The sequence below is a fragment of the Hylobates moloch genome, unplaced genomic scaffold, assembly GCF_009828535.3.
Source record: "Hylobates moloch isolate HMO894 unplaced genomic scaffold, HMol_V3 SCAFFOLD_9, whole genome shotgun sequence".
Taxonomy (NCBI): Eukaryota; Metazoa; Chordata; class Mammalia; order Primates; family Hylobatidae; genus Hylobates; species Hylobates moloch.
The window spans coordinates 73,442,167-73,466,981 of NW_026652284.1; positions in this window are offsets into that span (position 1 = coordinate 73,442,167).

Sequence of the window (24,815 nt, forward strand, 5' to 3'; positions counted from 1 at the left end):
TACATGGTGATAATGTGTGTGTTCTAATAACTATAGATTTTTCATTCTCATTATCACAAAAGAAATAAATTTGTTATAAAAGGCACAGTTCCAAAAGCATATGACTACCCTTACTGAAAAAAAAAATGTGAAAGGCTTTGGAAACATGTGGATTCTATCTTCTGATATGTACACATCAATTTAACAATTTAATATGAAGTAGTGTTCAGCTAAGGATGTGTGGTACTTTGCTAAATGCAAGACATTTGAAAGAATAAATAGATTGGGATGTTCCATGATTCCAAAATTTGCCTGGATTCATTCATTTTTGCCCAGGCATACATGGAAGCCAGCCATGAACACATAACAAAACATGCATTTACCCCATGCTTCTAGGGAACAAAAGCTTTGCTCCAATACTCTCCTAACCTGCCACCTTCTCGGTCTTCTCAGTCTATGGAACAAGAAACAGCATTCCTTTAGCTCCCAAGTCTTATGTTTTGTATTTTTTTAATAATGTGCAATTGATTCAGTGCCTGTGAATTTCCTCTAAACATCCAAACCACTTAGGATCATTAAGATGCTTTCAGAATGCAGAGAATGTATCCCTAAAGTACTCTTTTCCACTTGCTGTAGATTGAAAGTTGCCTCTGTCTCACCCAGCCTGGGTGTCAGCTCATGGCTCATTACTGTAAATTACTAACATTAGAAATGGTGAATCACCAAGATGAATTGTGGAAAATGTACACAAGAGGAATTACCAGGCCTTGCGCTGGTGGGGTGTGCTAGGTGTTATTGTAGGAAAACAAGATGCAAAAGTTCTGAAGATATTAATTTCCTATATCAATAATCATATTGCTGTGCAGCAATATAGAATGTAATTTTTAAAAGCAGCAACTACTATTCTGGTTTCTTTAACTGAAGCTACCCACTTCTGAGACATGGCTCAGCTTTGACAATGGATTGAACATGGCAGGAATGACAGCAGAGGGTTGAGGCTGTCTGGCCAGAGGTAGGAATAACACTTGACCATGTTGAACGGAGTCCACTGCCTTGGGCCCCTCATTTGGGGTATCCTCAGTCTGTTGTTGTAAATGACAGAGAACCAGGGACTCAGAGAAACACAACAGTCAGGAGGCCTAATGTAAGTCTAGAGAGTGAGTTTAAAAATAATGAGTACAGTCTCCATAAGTCATACAAGGAAATCAAGTATATTATATTTATGAATAATATATTTCATTATCCTGTGGTAGGACTAGCTTAACTTCTACACACATGCCTTAGACTTACTAAATCTTTCCAAGTTGCCTTCCTTGAGGTTTATCATAACCTAATTTGCCTTCATAAGAAAAATATTAAGGGGGAATAGGTAGTCTCAGAACTACCCTATAAGTAAATCGGTGGCATTTAAACCCTATTGATCCTGATCTATAATAAGAAATACATTTAACATCATGACACAGTACAAACAGATAAATATATAAACAAAAATATACATGTACAAGCTTAATGAAATAATACTTAATTTCAATAAATAGTGACTGAAGTAATAAAACAATGAAGAAAGGGTACAATCACACAATGATGTATTATGTAGTCAATAATTATATTTACCTATACTGTTTAATAACATGCTACAATGCTCACAACAAAACAATATAATGAAATATAGAGAAATGTAGACCCCAATTTTTAATCCAACACTACCTTGATAAATTCAGACTATTAATGCAATTTTTCTTTAGGATTCAGGACATTCTTGAAGTGAACAGTCCAAATCGTATTTGCTGTCTAGAAAACCAACAGAAGTGTAGCTTATCAAGGAAAAACATGAGAAGCTCCATAAAATTATAAAAAGGAAGCAACAAATTCCTGAAAAATTTAGACCATGTACACAATCAATTCATATTGTTCAAAGCATGAGTCCTAATTAATTAGAATAACAGCAGTAACAACTATTAAGTACCTGCATTCGGGAATACTCTTATTGCCTACCAAAAAGAAAAATAAAACTAGACCAATTCATAATTTATGCCATGCAACTAATGAGAAATACTGAGTTACTTTACAATCCATCATTCACTTATCTGAGCACATAATATTTTTCAGCCCTATGAAATACCAAGTTCTTTAATAGGGCATGGAGATCCCAAAGACGAATTAGACAGAAATCTTGCCCTTAAGCAGGTCAAAACCTACTGGGTGATTCAGGTAGGTAGACACTGACATTGAATGTGATAAGCTCAACACTGAAGTTATACATAAAGGCTACGAAGACAGTGCAGCTGTAGGTCTTGGGTAAATCGGAAAAGTTTTAGGAGAGGTTGATTCTAGGCTGAGTCTTAAAAACTGAGAGGAGTTTGCCAAATAGACAAAGGAGGGAAAGGCATTCACAAGAGAGAATAACAGATTCAAAAGCTTAGAGATGGAAGAGGATGCTTCCAGTCTGGGAATCCCAGACATTTTAGTAGAACTAAAATGCAAGATACTAAATCTGTACAGAATGGGAAGAGATGAAGTAAGCAGGGGGAAAAAGTGTCTTAATGCTATTCTAAATAGTTTGGGTTTCTTGAGAAGGTAGCAGAGAGCCCAGGAAACATTTGGGACTGAGTAGTGACATGATCTCATTTGTGTATCAGAAAGATTATTCTGGGATGGATTTGGAGGCACTGAGGCTTATTTTGGAGTTGGACTTAGACTGCAGATGCTTATCACTGTTAGATGGGCCCTTCCAAGAGAATTTGTAAACAGAGATCCTGCTCTCAGGAAATTTAACATTTAATTCATAGAACCCAAAATCACAGCCTACAGAGAAATGCACTTTCTTAAGGTAAATGTGTTCTGTTTGCCAGCACTTTGACACAAAGAGAAGTGCTGGCTTCATAGAAATAATTAATCCTCTTTTTCTGCCACTGGGATAAACAAAGGAAAGAAAGAAATAGACGTTATAAAAAAATAAAATTCACGGCAGATCAAAGGGGATGTGGCAGAAGATTCAGCAACTGCCACCCTTAAGCAAAGAACAGTAATGAAGAAATGAGTTTTGGCAGCCCAGCCAATGGGATATGAAAGAAATTAATCCAGAAGGGATGTAATGACCTGAAAAAAATGATGAGCAAAGTCCAGAAGGATTAGAAGAAAGAAAAAGGCAGCAGACAGGTAAGATCCATTTTCTTCCGTCTTGTCTATCTGACGGATATCAGACAGTCCTCAGCGATGGGAGCTGTGGAAAAGCAAGCCAAAGAATTGATTTGGCAAAGTCATTTAAATTTCTTATTCTTCTTATTCATTTTTCTCGTTAAGGCAAAGAATGGTACTTTAATTTACTGTCATAACATAAGAACTAGCTATTGATAAGATTAACCTTGTTCAATCATGATGAAATTTCAGTAGACTCAGGACACATTTTTGGATACTTTGTTTTCCCAGCTAAAGATAAGAGTTGCTCCTAAGACTCAGACCTTTAGTATAATGTACATTGATGGTTTTTATTTTTTCTTTCCAGAATGGACTTCAGTGCAACAGGGAATTAAACTGAAATCATTAAATTCTTTCTGCTTAGCACTTTAGAGAAAATTTCTATCAGCCTGCCTAAAGTTAGTGAATACTATAATAATAAATTGTTAATACTGAAGTCTTTGGAATTTATCTGATTTTCAAATGATTTTTTTCACCTCAATAAGTAGAATCTTATTTTCTCTGAGTTCTTTGGGTAAGAAACAGAGACAATAATCTTGACGGTCTTAAAGCAAAGGCTCTCAGATAAAGTTTTTTATTTTTGAGACAGAGTCTCACTCTGTCTCCCAGGCTGGAGTGCAGTGGCGCAATCTCGGCTCACTGCAAGCTCTGCCTCCCAGGTTCACGCTTTTCTCCGGCCTCAGACTCCTGAGGAGCTGGGACTACAGAAGCCTGCCACCATGCCCAGCTAATTTTTTTGTATTTTTAGTAGAGACAGGGTTTCACCGTGTTAGCCAGGATGGTCTCGATCTCCTGACCTCATGATCTGCCCGCCTCAGCCTCCCAAAGTGTTGGGATTATAGGCGTGAGCCACGACCCCTGGCCTCAGATAAACTTTTAAATGCCACGGAAGTTCATAAGGACAGGTCAGAATCTGCAGACAGTTGAGTAATAGCTCCAAAGACTTGGATTCTTATTTATTAACCGATTTGTGCTTTTTATACACAATTCAACGTCTGTTTCTTGGGCCTAAAGTGACAGTGCTCATCATGGGAAACTGAAACCAGGAATTTAATCTCAAATTTCTGAAGACATTCAGACTTATCCATTGTTCTACGAATCAGGAATATGTGTTAACAGAAGTTCTGGTTATTTAAGAATCTTCAGAATGAAAATCAAACTATGAAATCCCCAGGTAATTTGACTTCATGGCCAGCATTGCATCTCAGAATATTTTTTATAAGGGCACAAAAGTATGACTATTAAGCTTTTAAAAAAAATCAAAATATCTTTTCAGTTGTAATATTCCCACCATGGGTGAAGTCTGCTGTCTGATTGCTAGAATTTTGGCCGATGCCCTCTTGCACCTCTATGAACCCGACTCCAGCCCCTCCCCTCTAATTACTGCCCACAGTGAAGAGAGAATTTCTGCCCACTCCCTGCAATCCCAGGTAGGGGAGCATTTGCCAAGAAGCCTGCCCTTTACCGCAAGTGGGCAAAGTGGCAACCGCGGCTGACAACATCCCCAGGGGCCCTGTCTTGTGGTCTGGCCGCAGTGAGAATTTTCTCGGCTTCCTAGGGAAGAGGGCACTGACCCAGCTTTCAGCTGGAGCCTGCTGCTACAGAACTAATTACTAGTGTGAAAAAAGCCTGGATTCAGGTCAATGTTTTCTCAAACATTGTTTACATTTGATTTTAAATCCATACAATGGCAGAATTGACATTTGCAGCTTGCTACCACATTCATTTGCGAGGTTTTATGTTACTTTATTTTTAGGTTGGAAATGTTTGAGGAGGCATTTATCATGAAAGCCGTGGCCTTTGCTCCTAAAGCTTTGCCTCACAAGTATAATAACAAAAACTGCTAATTAAAAGAGGGAAAACAACCAGGAGTCAAACACAAAGGGGCATCCCTGCCTCATCAGCACAGAACAATCGACCAGCTCCCTTCACTGCCCACGCGAGGCTCCATGTGAGGAAGCCTGCTCTGCCCTTCCAGGTATGTCCACGTAAATCTGTCTATGAGCATGAGTGGGAGAAAACACTATTATCTTATAAGATAATAATCTGAGATAGGCTAGGTTATTCTCAATAACAAAGAAGCCTCAAATCGCTGTGATTTAAACCAACAACATTTCTTTCTCACAGTTCCAAAAGCCACTGTGGGTCCAGGTGACTCCAGAGCTACTGCCCCCATAGAGTGACTCAGTCACCCAGAGGGTGACTCAGAAATCCAACGGTGGTGCCACCATCACCTAGAGGTACCATCTGGAATAGTGCCCTCCTTGTTTTATCTGGCAGGAGAAAAAAATGCTAGTCTCTCACTAGTAATTCAATGCCTTCTACAGGAAGTAATGAATGGCACAACTTGTTGGCCAAACAAATCACATGACCCCTACCTAACTGTAAAAGGACAAAAAAGCTCATTCTCCCATGAACTTAGATGAAGAGAATCAGATATGGGTGATCGCTAAAGGTCTATATATAACACCTTATCTATATTTGGTCCTTCTCAGTTTATATAGCACTTGCATACATTTGAAATAATTGTTTTTTTAAAGAGATATTCTTTATGTTTTTAAATAAATGTTAACACTCCTCACAGATACCTCTATTTTCCTTTTCTCATCCCTTTGTGATTTGCATTGTCATGTTGATACTTGTTCCTACCAAGTATTAGATAAGTCAGTTGAGACAAGAAAGTTTATTTCACTGAGAATATTTTGATGTTTAACATTGCTCTCAAAAATATATCTTGGTACACTCTACCACCATGAACTATCACCCAAAAGACAATTTTATAAGCTCTAAATCAAAAACAAATAAAATGAGGCTCTGAAACAATAAATATGTTTCAACAGTTGACTAAATTAGAAAGAGTTTGAACTGGAACCATCTGAAATCTCACCCAGCCCTTCTTCACCACTCGCAGCTACTCTAAAATGTAAAAGGGAACACATCAGTTCCAGTTTATGGAGAAATTAAACCACAAAATTTTAAGTAACTTGCCCAGGATCACACAGCTGATTAGTAGCAGAACCAGAATTCAGCTCAGGTATCCTGGCTGTACATCCTACTTTAACCACCATGTTACACAGCTTCATGTACCAAAGAAAAAAAAAAAATCCAATATTGCTTTCCATTAAAGAGGACATCAAAGAACATGAATCTGGACAGGCAGACAGAGCAGATGTGTTGATGGGCCTTCTGTGCCAGGCTAAAGAAGATTTGATTAATACTCCAAGCAAAGGGCCAACAAACATTTTCTGTAAAGGGCCAGACAGTAAATATTTTAGGTTTTACAGGCCCTATAATCTCTTTCACAACTACTCAACTCAGCCATTGCATTAAAGTAGCCATAACAACAAATAAATGAATGAAAGTAGCTGTATTCCATTAAAGCTTTTTTTATAAAACTGGACAGTAGGCTAGATTTGGCTCATGAACTGTGGTTCTCTCTGCTGTAAGCAATGAGGGTCCTTGAAGAATTCTGACATGATCAAACTGGTGGCAGATAGTGGTGTTTTGGTGTATATGGCTGGTGAGGGGTGAGAATAGAAACAGAAAAACAGTCTATATAAGAAGTAATGGGCACCACAATGGAGATAGTAGTGGCAAAGAAGTAGAAGAAGGCATAGCCAAAAGGTGTCTTGTGCTGGTACAACTGATGAGTTTGTCATTCAATTGGCTGTGTGAGAAGAAGGGGAATATGTCCAGGAGGACTATGGGCGCACAGTATTATTAGGCACCTGTTAGGAAATACAAGAGGGAAAGTAAGGTGAAGAGAGTTGAAGGGGAAAGTCATATTTTGGGATGGAGCAAGTTTAAGATGTCCGGATTGACTTGGCATAGATGCCTATTAGCAACTTGAGTGCATATATCTAGAGCATGGAAGAGAAGTCTAGGTGGAAGATACAAGCTCAGAGTCAACAGCATAAAGAGGGATTGTAAACTGTTGGAGTTTTGGAGACAGCCCCAGAACTAAAGAAGAGAAAGTGGCTGATGAGAGATTTATGTTATCAATATTTACATAAACATCAATATTTAGGGAGGAAAAGACACCTAGAAAGAAGACCAAGAAAAGGCACAAGGAACTCAAGGAAGAAGCAAAATGAGGAGGGAAAATTTAAGAGGAATGGAGAGATCAGCAGTGTTAAACGTTACAGGGAAAATCAAATAAGATGACTGAGAAGGGTCCATGGAGGTCGACCACTACAAGGTCATTGGTGACATTAGAAAGAAGAGTCATACCAGATTAGAGAGAAAGAATGTCAGCTTCAATCAACTGAAGACAAAGACGGAGACAAAGGTGATAAGGCAGTATGTCCTTAATTCCAAAGAAGGGACTACAGACGCTCAGGTGAGAAGGGTTTGCAGAAGATACAGGAAAGAAAGAGAGAGAAAAATCAATGGAAAGATTCCTGAGAAGTGCGAGCAGGTGTAATCCAGAACACAAGGAAATGGGCTTGCTTCAGGTCTGAGGAGGCAGTGGAGCAGGAGAAATGCTTAGGCATGCACAGACACAGACGCTCTGAAGTGGAGAACAGAATGGTGAGGAGTTCAAAGCTGAGGAGCTTCTAGCTCGCCTGTGAATAAGAAGCGGTGTCGCAGGTGCCTCTATATCTGAAGACCCAAGAAAGGTGGTAGGCAGGGTTAATTCACAGTGTCAAGCCACCAACCATCAGTACCTAGAAGTTAAAAAGTCCAAATATTTTTGGTAAAAATTTGTGGGTACAGAAAAGGCCACTGCCTTTATAAAAGTTTAGCTAAGGCTTCTTTTAGAATAGTCCCAATAGCCATTTGTCTCCTTGACATGTGGCTGGCAAGTCCTTCACTATATGTTTCTACTTAGACCAGTTACAGTGCCTGAGATTCCACCATTAGATTATGTTTCTGTGGAGTAGACATCTTGAGGATAAGGATTAGTTAACAACTAGTTTAGAGGGATTAGTTAACAACTAGCTGATGGCAAGAAGGGTAGTCTGAGTTTGAGGGTGGCTAGGAAGTCAAAAGAAAGTGAACTGTACTGAAGTCTAAGTTCACTTCCTCCATGTGGAGACATGCGCTGGCCTCAAGCACAGTGCTGTGGTCATGTGTCTGTTTGCAACAAACCCCAAAAAGGCATGCATCCTTTGCAGCTATATGATGCCTGTCAAGTCAAACTCATGAAAGGGAAAAGTAAATACACCTGGGCTTTACTATATGTTATTTAGGCAAAGATGTTTTTAATAATATCCTGCAAAATAATACAAATGTGGAAGGAGAGATTTATCTCTATGGGCACAGCAGGGCTGAAAGACACAGTGCAATTGTTTTTAGAGATTAGAAAGACAAGGCAGGCTTGAGAGGGGGAATATTCATGTCAGGAATCTGCTCTAATGGTGGGGTTACTGGGAAGGAGCATTCTGATTATGGGGTGATGAGGTGGTGAGATGCAGTAGAGGCCTCCCATACAAAACACCCGGGTTGACTAAAAATGCAGCATTGGCCTGATGCAACACTTCACCTAATCTGAAGTGCAGATGGGGAGAAACAATGGACCATCCTGAAATAAAGAACGCTGGCAGAGCTGCAGACCTTTCCTGCCTGATCCCTCAGACACCCTAGAGTAGACACAATGGATGAAGGCAAATTGCAACAGACCAGTAGAGAGGTAGCTCAAAGAACCTTTTCTTCCTTCCTGTGTCCCCGGTAAGTTCTGCTCATCTTTAACACAGTTCCAATGTCAGCCCCTTGTAACAGTTTCCCTGGTGGTCTTCCTACCCTTCAGCAGAATTCAATGAGCCTACCTCTGTGCTTCCGTTAAATGACATTTTTGCTGGGAGTTCAGCAGCTCATGCTAGTAGATTGTGAAGGAGTCCTCCTTTCTCAATGGATGCCCAACCCTGCAAAGACAGGCTTGTGCCTCCTCATTTGGCCTCCTTCCCTCAGTCCCTAATCCCCAGAAAAAATGTAATAAATGTGTGTTGAATTGAAATACATATGGGAACTTAGCACATTGAGAATGTTTTTGAAACTTCAATTTCTTGGCCAATTACACATAAAATTAGGAAAGTGGCTGAATGACAAATATTAAACTCTGAATCCTCTTCAAAATGTATAATAATGTGTGAAGCAGCAGGAATCCTTATTCTCTCCCTCTAAAAATATAATTATAGAGCAAGAAATGACTGGAAGAATCATTTGCTCCATTCTCCTCTGCCTCCAGGTAGGTTATATTAAATTATCCAAGACAGATGAAAATCTGTTCTTCTTTTTTCATTTCAGAAAAAGAGATTATAATTCTACCATTCTAGTATAAAAAAGGGCCTCAGCAAAGCACTTCATTCTGACTTCTTCTCTAAAGCCCACATGGTACATTTTAAGTTAGGATAGAACCAGCTAGAGAAGACTTCTTTTGTTATAATTTTATAAATTATATGTACACATATCTATATATAATATGGATATAATAGATATATAGATATATATTTTATATATGTGTGTTAGTGTGTATTTATAGAGAGAATTTGTTCTATTTATTTATTTTTTATTTTAAGTTCCAGGATACATGTGCAGAACGTGCAGGTTTGTTACATAGGTAAACGTGTGCCATGGTGGTTTGATGCACCTATCGACTTGTCATGGTTCTATTTAAATTTGAAACTTTCTTTTGTTATAATTTTACAAATGATACATTTATATACAACAGATATATAATACAAAATTATATTTTGTGTGTGTGTGTGTGTGTACAGGGGAGCGAGAGAGAGAACAGACTCTACTTAAATTTGAAATTTCTGAAATGCTTAAGTAAGAAATTTCTTTACTCTAAATATCAAACTCTAGGAATTTCTAGTCTTGATCAAATCCTGCTTTAGACATGCAACACGCTGGTAAAGAGACACACTAAGACGGCTCTTTAAGTCATTATATACACAATAGTCATTCCTAACTCACACTTCCCTGTGTCTGAAGTTTTAAGATGGGGGAACAGCTACATTTATTCTTTTTGTTGTCATGAGGATTTTAGATCTGAATTTTTAGTCATCAGTAATCATTCCTATTAACAAATAGAAGAAAAGAACTGAGGGTTGGGTAGTGAACAGAATAGTGGAGTATGGATTAAGGTTGTTTCCGTGAAATCTTGAGTGATTCAGAGAACCAAGGAAAGGCCAACAAGACAGTCCTGCATCCATGGATGAAGGAGAGGTCAGGTGGGACACCATCAGGAAACCCAGGCCACATTCCCGCCTGGGAACCTGGAGGGCTCTCTGCGGACCACCCACCTAGTTATTCCAAGGAGGTTATGTACAGGCTCTCAATGTCTCTTCCATGTCTTTATTTCTGGGACTACAGTCGTATTTCAGGAATGGACTTTCATAACTTGGAGTGAAAACAAATCAGAGAGGCATTGGATATTTGGAACGAGGAAAAAAGGAAAACAAAACGTTTCTTAGGATAAAATGCAACATGATAGATTTTAGAGTAGTTTCCAGGGTCAGCTGGGTTTAGATCCCAGTTCTGCCATTTATGTGTGAATTGGACAAGTCATTTTTGCTTTTGTCATCCATAAAGTGGGGACAAAGTTATCTTTCTTACAGAATCTTATGAAGATTTAATAAAATATATCTGGAATATAGCCTGTGCTCAATTAGTGGCAGTTATATTATTTGTAACAAAGAAAAACACATTTATCATATTAAAACTGGGGAGACAGATCCTGAAGTAGATAAATAATAAGTAACCTAATTATTAGAACATTACTACTGAATAACAATACATAAAACAGCATTGACTTAATGTGTTTCACTGTCATATTTCAGTAGAAGCGAAAAATTAGATTTAAGGTTTTCCTTAACTTTACTTGCTTCCTTCTCTATAAGATATTTTTTGCCTCAAATGTGACTTTTACAGTGAAGGTGTATTCAATACAGTAATACCCACCCAGATCCACTCTTGTGAGACTCAATGCCCATTCCCCCAGCTGCAAGGCACTGGCACGTTTGCAGCTAAGGGCTCCCAACTGAGTCCCTCCCCAGGAGAGAACTGCCGTCAGCCAAACAGAGGTGACTTGCCTAAAATCATCCTCCTCCCTAGGGCAGCCCACCCCTAGCACTGTTTGATGGTGGGTTACCAAGACCCAGCCCCTGGCCTCCACTGGGGACAACTCTGAAGAGTTTCCCATGGGGCCAGCAGAGGCTTTTGCTGCAGCAGGATCAGTTCTCTTCGCCCCGTCCTGTTTCCTTTACTCCCACAGGGGCTTCCTTTACTCCTACTTCTCCACAGAGATAAGACAGAAGAATGTGGGGAAGGAATGAGTGCCCAGCATGCTGCCGAGGCTAGTGATGATATCAAAAAATTCCCTGGAGGGAGTTTGAGACCAGCTTAGGCAACAAAGCAAAACCCCATCTCTACATACATACATACACACATACATACACACATACATACAAATTAGCTGGATGTAGTGGTGCCAGCCTGTAGTGCCAGCTACCCAGGAGACTGAGAGGCAGGAGGATTGCTTCCGCTGAGGAGTTCAGGGCTGCAGTGAGCTATGACTGAGTTATAATTATGGACAACAGAGCAAGACCCTCTAAAGAATCTCTTAAAAAAAGAAAGGGTTTTTCTTTTTAAAGAATGAAAATGCCCTGTAGGAACTGGAGTGGGGCTGGGAGGAGAGTGTCCAAGGATGAGATGCGGAGTGGCTTGTCAGGGATATGGAAAAGCCCAGAATCAGGGAAAGACCACAAAATATGACAACATGACAGCAGAATTGCATACCGAAAGAACATAAGCCCCAGAGGCAGCCCCACCTGGCTCCTCCATGTTGATGGGATGAAATGCTGACCTTACACGGGTCGTCACTATTCTAACACCCCATTTAACCAATGTTTTCTTCTTTGGAAGTTTCTTCTCAACTCTAAAGTAGAAATCAAAGAAAAGACGGAATGAAATTTTCTTTATAGGCTTTTTCCCCGGGCCAAAGCAATTCCATAACAACAATACTTAGTTACCCTTCGGCTTTCTCTTCTTCAGACAAGAAAAGCTGTTTGTTTTGACCTCTACAGCTTGTCAAACCACTCATTTTATTCCAAACTTTTATATTGTAGCAAGTACTTATAAGGCATTTTTAAACTCTGCAAACTCTGGTTTACATCTTAAAGAGTGTAAATATGCTGTGCCACCAATTCTGTGCTATTTAAAAGGGCAGATTTTATACTTTATTGTGAAGCTACGTGCCAGGTGTGCTGTAAACATGAGTGTCTGAGAGTTTCCAGGCTGGGCCTTCATAATTTGGGGTTTATTGGCATTTTATTATTTCTAGCTAATAGTAGTGTTGTGTTTCTGGTTGTGCTTAGAGCTGCTGGTGATTTCGATAAACCCAGGTTCCTTCTGCTAGAAGTTGGCGTTAGGTCCCACCTGGCAGTTCTGGGGTTTTTTTCTGTGAAAAATTTGAATAAAGGCTTTTGTTTCCCCGTTTGCAAGAGGTGGGACATGTTTTTCTTCCTTCTCCTCACTCCATCACAAGGGCTTTTAAATTATTAAGAAATCATCAGCATGTGTATTATTCAACAGCTGTGACAGATCATTCTCCTATCAATTAATGTCACTGAAGGGAGTATTAGAAACCACTGGGGGTTGGAGAGGGAGGAGAAGGACTCTTCTTGGAACCACTGCTACCTGTGTCTGAGAGGGCAGATCAGAGACAACATATAGGCCACCTGCCCTCCCTCTCTCCAAGGTTCAGGGTGGAGCTATGAGGGCTTCACCTCAGTCTGGAGCCTGGATATGGGTGCAACTGGCTTGTTCTCCGCCTCAGGTCCTTCCAGCCTGGGCCTGGCTTCTGCTCCTCGCACCAGCCACAGTCAGAGAAAGGAGTGGATGAGACAGCTGGCCACTCACTAGCAAGTCCACACCCACTGAAATGTGGGCCAGCATGTGTATTTGTTTGCTAGGGTTGCTATAACAAAGTACCACGAACAGGGTGGCTTCAACAACAGATGTTTCTCCTCTCACCATTCTAGAGCCCAGAAGGGCCATGCTCCCCCTGAAGGTTTTGGGGGAGGGTCTGTTCCAGGCCTCTGTCCCTTCTAGGAGCCCTGGCTGGTAAATGGCCATCTTCTTCCTGTGTTTCTTCACATTGTCATTCCTCTGTGTCCAAATTTCTGTCCAAATTTCTGCTTTTAATGCCACCGAGTTAGAATAGTACTGACACTGATGACCTAGTTTTAACTTGCTTAGCCCTGTCAAGACTCTATTTCCAAACAAGGTCTCATTCTGAGGTACTGGGGGTTAGGACTTCAACATACCTTTTTGAGGAGACACAATTCAACCCACAGTAACAGGCAGTGTTCTGGCTCTGATAATTGGATGGTTGGCTTTCCACAGAGAAAATTCCTTCAAAATTGAGATAAAGCCAAGAAATTCTTCAAACAGAGCCTAGCAGAGTGATTAATTAGAATCTAAGTGTACAGCCCTGGGGCCAGACAAAGCTGCCTGCAAATTACAGCTCCCCCGGTGCCTGGCCAGGCTGCCTTTCTAAGCCTCAGCTTCATCACCTGCAAACTGGGTTGAATAATGGTTTACATTTTCAGAGGATTGTTGTAAAGATGAAGTGAGAAAATATAAGGAAAACAGTGGGTACTAAAGTTTGGGCACATGTTCTACGTTCAGTAAACCTATTAGCTATTTTCAAATGTCTAGATTTCTCCTTCCCTACCGTATTAGTCCCTTCTCATGCTGCTACGAAGAAATACTCGAGGCTAAGTAATTTATAAAGAAAAGAGGTTTAATTGACTCACAGTTCCACATGGCTGGGGAGGCCTCAGGAAACTTACAATCATGGCAGAAAGCACCTCTTCCAAGGGTGGCAGGAAAAAGAATGAGTGGCAGCAGGGGAAATGCCAGACACTTATAAAACCATCAGATCTCATGAGAACTCACTCACTATCACAAGAACAGCATGGGGGAAACTGCCCCCATGATTCAGTTACCTCCCACTGGGTCCCTCCCATGACACATGGGCATTATAGGTATTATAATTCAAGATGAAATTTGGGTGGGGACACAGCCAAACCATATCACCTATTAAAAAGAAAAAAAAAAAAAAACTCAGAGTACAGCTTGTGAGTGTTACTTAAAGCATTGTGGAAAACCCCAAATATTTATTTAGGGATACTCCCAACTACCCACAGAGGCAGAGCAAACAAAGACAAGCAAATCAGTAGATTTAGAGCTTACCTTACACCCAATCTAGAAACCTATTGTTTCTAAGTTCTTCTATGTTTGTAATTTCCAAACAGAGACCGGTCTTTTTCTCTTCCTTTAAGAAAAAACAATAACAACGAAATTCACTGGCTGAGTCAATAGACTCTGTGGGTCATGGAAGCAAATTACAAAGCTAGTACAATGGATTTGAGAAATTGCTAATGTAATCAGATTTTGAACAAACTTTGGAAATGGTCCCTATTTCACAGCACCAAGGGTGTTTTTATAAACTCTTCATTGCTTTCAACAACCCCATTATAAAACCAACTAAAAGTGAGAAAAGCAAATTCAGCAGCAACCTATCTTGTCAAGACAAAGAAACCTTCCTCACTGTTTTCAGAGAAATATTCAATACGGAATAATCCTATTGGAATTTTGCCACTCATAGAAGTTTAGAAAGAGGGACTTACATAAGAAATTGCAGCAGGGCAGGGAATGAAGAGTGCAGGAGAGACACACAAAAGGCCTTTATTGCTTTCTATGTAGGTAAACAGAAAAGATGTCTGGATCGTTCATCGTAGGACATGAAAATTATGAGACCCCACATCTTTACCTCTTAATATAATATTGAACCTCTTATCATAAAATGCTATTAAATACTTTACTTGCCCCACCACTAAAAGATGCATGCTGGGCTTAATACCTAGGTGATGGGTTGACAGGTGCAGCAAACCACCATGGCACACATTTACCTATGTAACAAACCTGCGCATCCTGCCCATGTACCCTGAAACTTAAAATAAAAAGTAGTAAAAAAAAAGAAGCAGTAAAGTATAGAAGTCCCTAAGAGCTTCCCTAGCACAGGGTAGATAATCAATGCAAACTTTTTATTTGTTTTCATGTGTAGGATGATCCATATGTCCTAGTTGCCCTGGACAGTCCCAGTTTATACTTGTCACCTCAACAAAAATATTTATAATGCCCATTTTCACTCTCAAAAATGTCCCAGTTTTGGCAATAGATTGTATGGTCCACCTTTTTTATATGCAACCTAGAGAGTCTGCAAATACCCCACCATTTAGGTTTCTTTTTATTTTTGAAAATGACATGAACTTGCCTTTGGGATTTTATTTTCTTTGGGGACCTATTTTCTTTAATATTAAATATAAGCATTTTTTCCTTATATGATGTTAGACTTATTTCTGTAGGGGGTTTCTTTCCCCTTATTCTTATAAATTAAGTTTTTCTGAATAGATTTATCAATTGACAACATTTTTTGAGTAGCTACTATATGCAAAATAGTTTAACATCCAATACAGGCAGTATTCTGAAACATACTTGAAAGCTCTCATTCAATTGAAAAATATATTCTTCCTGTGCTCACTAAGTTACTTTTGTAAGCTTTTTTGATTTGGAAATATATTGTCTTTAAATGGGTATAAAAATCAGGCAGTCCTCCAGGCTGGGCATTAGGAGACCTGGGTTGTCTGCCCAGCTGCTAATTAGCCATGGAACACTAGGAAGGCCTTTCCCCCTCACTGCATCCCAGTTTCCTCATCCATAAAATGAGAGAATCAGATGAGATAATCTCTAAGGCTCCTTTCGGCTCTAAAATTCTATGATCTGATGAACCATCTCTTTTCAATTGATTAAAATGAGTGTTAAGAGATTTCCTAAAGTAAACAAGCCAGGCATGATTCCAACTTGTTTTGTTTTTCCAGTTTTCTTTCCATTCAGTTTTCCCTCTCAGACTATTTGGGGGAATATAAAGTAAATATCTCTGAATTGTCATTTAGAAATAACACCTGGAATTTTCACCATTTAGAATGCCTAATACATTGCCATGTTAAGTCATTTATACAGAAAGCTGAAAGGCAGCAGACTGTACAAAAAGTTGACTTAGCTTTAGCTCGGGTGTGGATACAACCACCTTGTTTTGTTATTTTGTAAGTTTGTGATCTTATATCTTGTAACTTTGAGGGATAAAAAAGCAAAGGGGGATTGATGGAAAAAGAAACCCCAGTGTCCTCACTACCAACCAAGAGATGAGCCCACCCAAACCAGCTTAATGTTTCTGGTGAACTAGCCCCTTCATGGATGATCACAGTCTCTCAGCATCAAATGACCTTATTTGTTGGCTCAGTGGTTTAAAAGAAGCATTCTATTTCCCATGGTTGTGCTTCAATATGCTCTAACCCATAGGGATTACTGTGGCAGAATGTTTCAACCCACTGGAGCTTTCTGGCACAAGTAATTTTCATCAGAGCAAAACTCATAGTCAATTTAGGACCAACAAAGATACTAAAATCTTAAAGTTACATGGTAGGAGCCAAAATCAAATTATCTCAGCAACTTAGTTTTCTTTTTTAAAAAAAATTTACATTTTTGAAAAGTATTTTAACACCACAAAAAAGCTGCAGCTCAAACCTTGGTGGAATCAAAAAGGAATTTGCGTTTTGATTTTATGTACAGCTGGTGGCCAATGTGTTTATCTTGGTAGGGAGAGGGGGCAGGTGGGGGATAAAAATAGTAGTTAAGATAAAAGAATGATCACAGTACGGCATTTCTAAATAAATTAGAGAAAGTGGATAGCAGAATTGAAAAATCTATGTTCTCCACAGGAAGCAGGTGTGGGAATAGAAGGAGGCACCGCTCACCTTCTGCAGAAAAGCAAAATGAAGACATCATCAGAGAGCAGCACTTACTGGAAGTAGCTCCTCGGGTTCCCTTCTAATGTCAGGGTGAGAATTCAGGGCTCTCTTGAGAGCACTATTATGTGCCTACTATGTGTCAGGCAGAACTGGCTACAAAATTTAAGGGGCCCAGAGTAAAATGAAAATGTGAGGTACCTTGTTCAATAATTATGAAGAATTCCAGGATGGCGAGAGCAGAGCATTAGAGGAAAGGCAAGGCCCTGTGCAGCTGCGCAGGTCACACACCCATGCAGCCAACCCTGGTGCCAGGCACAGCTATACCCACATTAGCTCCTGTCTTTTACTGAATAGCACAATAACTCTGCAATACTGGAGGTTTTTAACATTATCCAGGCTTTACAGAAGAAGCTACCAAAGCTCAGAAAGTCATTTTATTCAAGGCCAATCAGCTAATTGGAGCTCAGATCTCCTACTAAACACCAGAATCACAGCTAGCCACTCCACAACATACAGAGGTCAGTAAACCATTCGACATTGTATCTGAGCTTCCAGTCTTCCAATATCTGAACTCAATCAGGTAAGTCTCCTAAACATGCCCTACCTGTTCTATCTGTGCTTTGCTCAGTTTTCACCAAATAGGTATTAGCTAAATAAACACATGGATGAACATAGCATCCATTATAATAATGATATAATATTATTATACTTACATTATATAATAATGTACTTCATTCAATTCTCTACATTTTTTAAAGTATTATCGCATACTTTATTTTTTTCTAGGAAATTTTTAATCATGAGAGTTTTAAATTATACTCATGATTTATAAATTCTCACAATTCTGAGCCTGCTATAGGACAAGAGATGTATCTGCCAACATTCATTCAAACTTGTTGGCTAAGCACTGTGCTAGCCACTGGGGATGCATGCACATACACAAATGCTCTAGTGCATTTCTTTCCCTTAAAGGCCTTGCCATCTAACAGGACTGACAGGAAAACTACAGAAGGCACAGTAGTGTGGTAAGTGCACGAGTAGGGTATGGACAGTCTTAGCAGGGTCTGAAATAAATCAGACCTGGGACTTGTGAAATGTTTACAAAGAACAAGATGCTTTTTAAAGGTGCATAAAAGGTGTTTGTTTTGTTTTGCTCTGTTTTGTTTTGTTTTTGAGACAGGGTCTCACTCTATTGCCCAGATTGGAGTGCAATGGCAGGATCTTGGCTTACCACAACCTCTGCCTCCCAGGCTCAAGTGATTCTCCCGCCTCAGCCTCTCAAGTACTTGGGATTACAGATGCACGCCACTGCCACCCAACTAATTTTTGCATTTTTAGTGGAGATGGGGTTTCGCCATGTTGGCCAGGCTGGTCTTGAATTCCTGACCTCAAATGATCCACCAGCCTCAGCCTCCCAAAGTGCTGGGATTACAGGCGTGAGCCACTGTGCCCAGCCATAAAAGGTATTTTGATGAAAAACCATGGGATAAAATTTCAGATGAATAACATTTGCAAAAGTCTATACATCATTCCACGGTGTGGCATGGAGAAAGGGTGCATGTGTGGAGTGGTAGGAGACAAGAGGGAAGAACACGAGGAGAGACTGGCCAAAGACCTCACATATACAGCCCAGGGTACTGGCTTTCTCCCAGAAGTTCTGAGGAATCATTCTGGAGCCAAATGGCTTTCCCCTGACATAAAACTAGCTCTCAATTAGGGAACGCTTAGAAATGGAAATCCTAGACTTCGTGGCTAAGTAACGGCCCTGGCTGGGCACCGTGGCTCACGCCTGTAATCCCAGCACTTTGGGAGGCTGAGGCGGGCGGATCACCTGAGGTCAGGAGTTTGAGACCAGCCTGCCCAACATGGTGAAACCTCGTCTCTACTAAAAATACAAAAATTGGCCAGGTGTGGTGGCAGGTGCCTGTAATCCCAGCTACTTGGGAGACCGAGGCAGGAGGATCACTTGAACCCGGGAGGTGGAGGTTGCAGGGAGCTGAGACTATGGCATTGCACTGTAGCCTGGGCAACAAGAGCGAAACTCCATCCAAAAACAAAACAAAACAAAAAAAGCCCCCAACCATCCCAGTCCTCTTCATCCTCAGTTGTCTAGAAGAGTTAACCCACAAATGTCTTAAGGGTCCAAAGAATGAGAAGGACCAGACTTCATGGAATTCTTATGAGAACTGGTTTCATACCCAAATGCCCACCCATAATCCCTGGTTCACTAAAACACCAGCCTTACCACCATGATAGGCATTCGATCTGCCTTGCATGATCAAGGATCTTCAGGTCTTGAATAGAGAATCCATTCTCTTTGAAGCCAGAATATCTGCTGTGGCAATTCCGTAGGCTTAATGAACCTCTAAGTCACCTTCTATATACTTCATCCATCTAAGTCTCGCCAATTTAACTTACTAGTTATTTCTCAACCCTAGCTCCTCTCTATCTTGCTCCCACTTCTGTTATTCCAAGTTCTGTCCTAGACAACTGCACCAGCCTCCACTCTAACCTCTAGCCTTAGTCTTCCTCTGCTCAAATCCATCCTGCACACAACTGCCAGAAGGACATATATAAAGCACAAATCTGATCAGTTCCCTTCTCTGCTTAACGGCCTCCCCATCATCTACTTGCTGAAGTCCAAGCTCACTGGCATGGCATGGAAGGCCACTCATAGCTGACCCCTGCTTACCTGCTCTGGCCTGATGCCCTCCCCCAACTCCTCCACCTCACTATCTGAGTTTCTCTGACATAGAACAGGATGTGATTCTAAGCATTTCTCATCTATTCCTTCTGCCTAGAAATCCCATTTTCACGTTCTTCTTCTGGCTGATTCAGAATCATTCTTAAAGAGTCCATTGGGTTTCTACCTCCTCCACCCTTTGTACCCTAGCCTCTGATAGGTGTCCCTCCTCTATGCTCCCATAAACATCTCCCGTATATACCTTCCTAAGTTGCATCATCATCATTTACATGTGTATCTTCCCTCTGAGGATGCTAACCATATCACATTTACCCCCAGGGTCTAACAGAGTGCCTATACCAACTGGTGGGAATGTGTGTGTGTACCATGGCTTTCTAACTTAGGGCTCCAAGATGGAAAGGAAGAAATTTGGGTGCCCACCCCAGCCAGCAGCGGCAACCCGCTCGGGTCCCCTTCCCTGCTGTGGAAGCTTTGTTCTTTCGCTCTTCACAATAAATCTTGCTGCTGCTCACTCTTTGGGTCCGTGCCATATTTAAGAGCTGTAACACTCACCGCAAAGGTCTGCGGCTTCATTCCTGAAGTCAGTGAGACCATGAACCCACTGGAAGGAATCAACTCCGGACACAACATTTACCCCCATGGTCTAACAGAGTGCCTATGCTAACTGGTGGGAATGTGTGTGTGTATACCATGGCTTTCTAACTGAGGGCTCCAAGATGGAAAGGAAGAAATCAGGGAGGAGAAGTAGAAATAGATGTTAAGTAGCTATAAAAGGCCATAAAAGAAATAACTCCTTTTTTTCCTGCTGCTTAGAACTAGAAACTTCTTAATTAATAAATATATCCTATATATATCCATGGAGAAAGGAAAAGCAGTGACCCTTGTTCTATCTTGGATTTCCCACAAAACAGGGTTTCAAAATAATGACTACCCCTTCATGAAAGCCTAAAACCATTAGGAGTTCTTCATTCCCCGGGACAAGATAGGCCATGTGAGGCAACTTTATTAAGACAAAATTGATGAAGTATTGGCAACCCTAACTCTTTTTCCTTTCTGTCCCTAACTAAATTATTAAAAGGCAATCATCCATTCTGAGATGGTGAGAAAGTCTCACTTGAGGTGGCAAGACAGCAAGAAGGGTAAAGGCCCCTCCTCACCTTTTTTTTCTTTCTCCAGTACAGCTCAGGACTAATTTGAAGACGAGAAATGATTCCAGTGCCTTGTAAATTGCAATCCACATTGCAACTCCTAGCAGCCACAGTTCAGCACAGTTAGAAGTCAATTAAGGGAGGCCCAGGATTAAGACATCATGGAGACTGAATTATCTCACACCAGCAGGAAGGAGTCGTTTCTTCAGTTCAGGTTCATGGTCTTTGGAGCAGAAGTGGTTTTGAAGAGGAAAGAAAATGCAGGCAATTGTGGGCTGTTGCTTCCTGCAAAACAAGAAAATAAAGAATATTCCTACCTAAATATATAGCCAAATTTTTAATATTCCTTAGCTAATGAATTTATTTTTTAATACACTTCGGATACAAACTTCAGACCTGTAGGCTCATTGAGAGCAGCTAAAAATACCAAAACATGGAATAAACCACAATATCCTGCAGTTTCCTCCATATGTTTTATTTTCTTTCCCTGTTTATGGGATAAAATAGGTGAAATAAAAGTAAAAGTTTAATTACAAGAAATAAAGTGTCAGCAGTGAAGTTCACAGCCTGTTTCTGTACTTGGAGTCATGTAGTATGTTTCTGTGATACGATTGTAGGTTTTTGATTATGTAATAAAATAATTCCAACAATAAAAACCATTAGTATGCAGGTGTTCTACAATTTTCTAAGGGAGTTTGCAGGAGCTGGCATGCATTTGATAAATATACTCCCAAACCCCAAGCTCCTACGCAGAGGCATGTGGCTTCACATGGAAAAGGCTTTTGCACACCTGCAGTAATCAAGCACAAACATAGTGAGAGGCAAGGGAATTGATGGGACACACACCCTTCTCTCTTTAGATGAATGTTGAAGTATTAATGAGGCCTCATACATAGAAAGGCAGTATTGCCATTTGCTAACTTTGCTCACCCACATGTTTAGTAACTATCACTTCAGAGATTCATGTGTGCCTCTTCAAAGAAACATAAAGGGAACAAGTCACACTCCAACTTTATTGCAAAATTAAAAGTTATTCCATGGCCTTTAAAGCAACTCTATTGTCATTATAAAATGTGGAGATATATTCAGGCAGTTGGTCAACAAACATTTACTGAGCAAGTTCTTATAATGAGCTCTCATACTAGGCTTGAAAAATGAAGAGGATGTGAATTTAATATCTAAATCCTTACACTGGATTCTCCAGGCCAGCAGAATCCTTTTGCAGCATCCTTTTATACATCACCTACATTTAACCAGATTGAAGCAGAGCTGTCTGCTGGGTGTGGGTGTGGGTGTGGGTGCAGGTGCCCTCAACACAGCTCTGCAGACACCTGCTGCTCCAGCTGTACACAGCCTGAGAACCTCCTCTCTAAACTCCAGCAAGTCCAAATCTATACAGTATACATTATATATGTCATATAATAATTTCACAAGGAAATTATTACATTCCTAGCATTTAAATATCAAAATATTTTCTTTCCTTTTGTCTGGTTGGTCAGCCTTGATTTGAACCAACTACCTCTTAGACCCAACAGCACAAGAAATGCATGAAATCACCCACCCATCAGCTCACTCTTGCAGCATCACTGGCAGACCCCCCTCACACAATAAACAAGAGAGACCTGGAGGAGACGTTTTCCTTCAGAGCTTGAACAGCCCTTGGGGAGGAGTTAGAAAGCAGATTTAAAAGGAAGAGTCCGGCCGGGTGCGATGGCTCACACCTGTAGTCCCAGAATTTTGGTAGGCCGAGGCGGGTGGATCACCTGAGGTCAGGAGTTCAAGACCAACCTGGCCAACATGGTGAAACTCCATCTCTAATAAAAATACAAAAATTAGCTGGGTGTGGTGGCACATTCCTGTAGTCCGAGCTATGGGGGAGGCTGAGGCAGGAGAATTGCTTGAACCTGGGAGGAGGAAGTTGCAGTGAGCTGAGATCACACCACTGCACTCCAGCCTGGGTGACATAGTGAGACTCTATCTTAAAAATAATAATAAAAATAAATAAATAAATAAATAAAAGGAAGAGTCTTCCTCTGATTACATACCATTCCAGCATCAACAATTTTCCCACGGGAGGATTTTTCTGAGGTCCTAGATAAACCAGGTGGTGCCCTGTCATAGATGACAGATGAGATCAGGGCCTTCCTGTTCTCTCCCTGTTCTGTCTCATTCCCTCCTCACCATTACCCCATTATTTTGTCTGTGAAAACTATTGGCAGTCTGAACTCCTCTTCACTGGGAGAAATCTGGGATAGATGGCCAGTCTTTGAGGAGCTGAATTAGGGCAGGGTATCCCATCTAAGGCAACTCTGACTGAAAGATCCAAAACGTGAGTCTAAGCCAGTATCTGTACAGATTACTAATGGTCCAAGCCAGGAAAACTTAGTAGCAATGCCAAGTTCAAAGGGAGGGAGTCAGTTGCAAATGGGAAATGAAGCCAAAGATCAGGATCTGGGAGAAAATAGGAGCACAGCAGAATCGGATCAGGAAGGAAGCAAGATGATTCTAGGCCGTTGTTCTCTCACTGGCGTGCTTTTGACTTACCTGGTTATTTTAGTTATTTGGTTATTAGATCCAGTGATGGACATCAGCACTGGCTAAAAGATTCAGAATTGGAGCCAATACTCCCCTCTTCAAAAAACTTTTGGCTTTCACTTTATCTATTATTACCACTATTATGTTTATATAACAATAACGTATTATTAATAATTTTTACTTTTTTAAGTAATAGGCCCTTTTTTTTTCAAGATGGAGACTCACTCTGTTGCCCGTGCTGGAGTGCAGTGGTGCAATCTCGGCTCACTGAAACCTCAGCCTCCTGGGTTCAAACGATTCCTGCCTCAGCCTCCTGGATAGCTGGGATTACAGGCGTGAGCCACCATGCCCATCTAATTTTTTTGTATTTTTAGTAAAGACAAGGTTTCACCACATTGGCCAGGCTGGTCTCAAACTCCTGGCCTCAAGTGATCTGCCTACCTAAGCTTCCCAAATGCTGGGATTACAGGCATGAGCCACTGAGCCTGGGCAATGGGCACTTATTTACCACCCACTGAGAGTCTAACAGAGAAAAAAATTTTTAAATCTGGTTATCTCTGATCCTGAAGACCAAACTTCTTTCCTAGTTAAAAAAAAATTCAGGGAAGGGTGAGGATAAACGAGATACTATGATAAGCCCAAGCTAACCTAAACTTTTTCGTCTGACATTCTTTTACTTTTCAAACTCTGTATTTTCAAACAGTAGAAGGAGAACCTTAGGCACACCAAAAGCATTCATAAAGCAATGTTCTGTACCCAGTCCTGTGCTAAGTGTTGCAGAAGTCACAAAAATTATAAAATTCGGTCACCTCCCTCAAGGTTTTTACAATCTCAGTAGAGAGATAGAAGACCTATATATGAAAGATGTACAAATGTAGGTGAGTCTTAACTAGATTTTACTAGGTAACAAACCACCCAAAACTTTATGGCTTAAAATAATCATGTATTCAATTATGATTCTGTGGTTGGCAATTTGAGTTGGGCTCAGCTTAGACATCTCATCTTTACACTACATAGTGTCTACTGAGCTCACTCCTGTATCTGGTGCCTCAGCTGGGAAAGCTAGCAAGTCTGGGGTGGCTGGATCTTTCTCCTCATTGGAAGAAGTGGGCTGGCGTATTCACAGAGTGGACAAGGGCAGAGGCTGCAAGGCCTCTAGTGGCTTAGGTTCACAGCTTGAATATCATCACTTCTGCCACATTCTGCTGGTCAAACCAAGTCATGAGGCAGCTATAATTCAAAAAATGGAGAAACCTACACCCTCCTTTTAATGGGTCAAGCTGTAAAGAATATGTGGCCATATTTAACCTACTATGGTCACCCATTAGCTATAATTATTTCTATTTCTCCCATATGCCAGGTGAATTAACCCCATCCCAAGACCACCCAAAAGTCTCATCCAATTGTATCATCAAACTGAAAGTCCAGGAT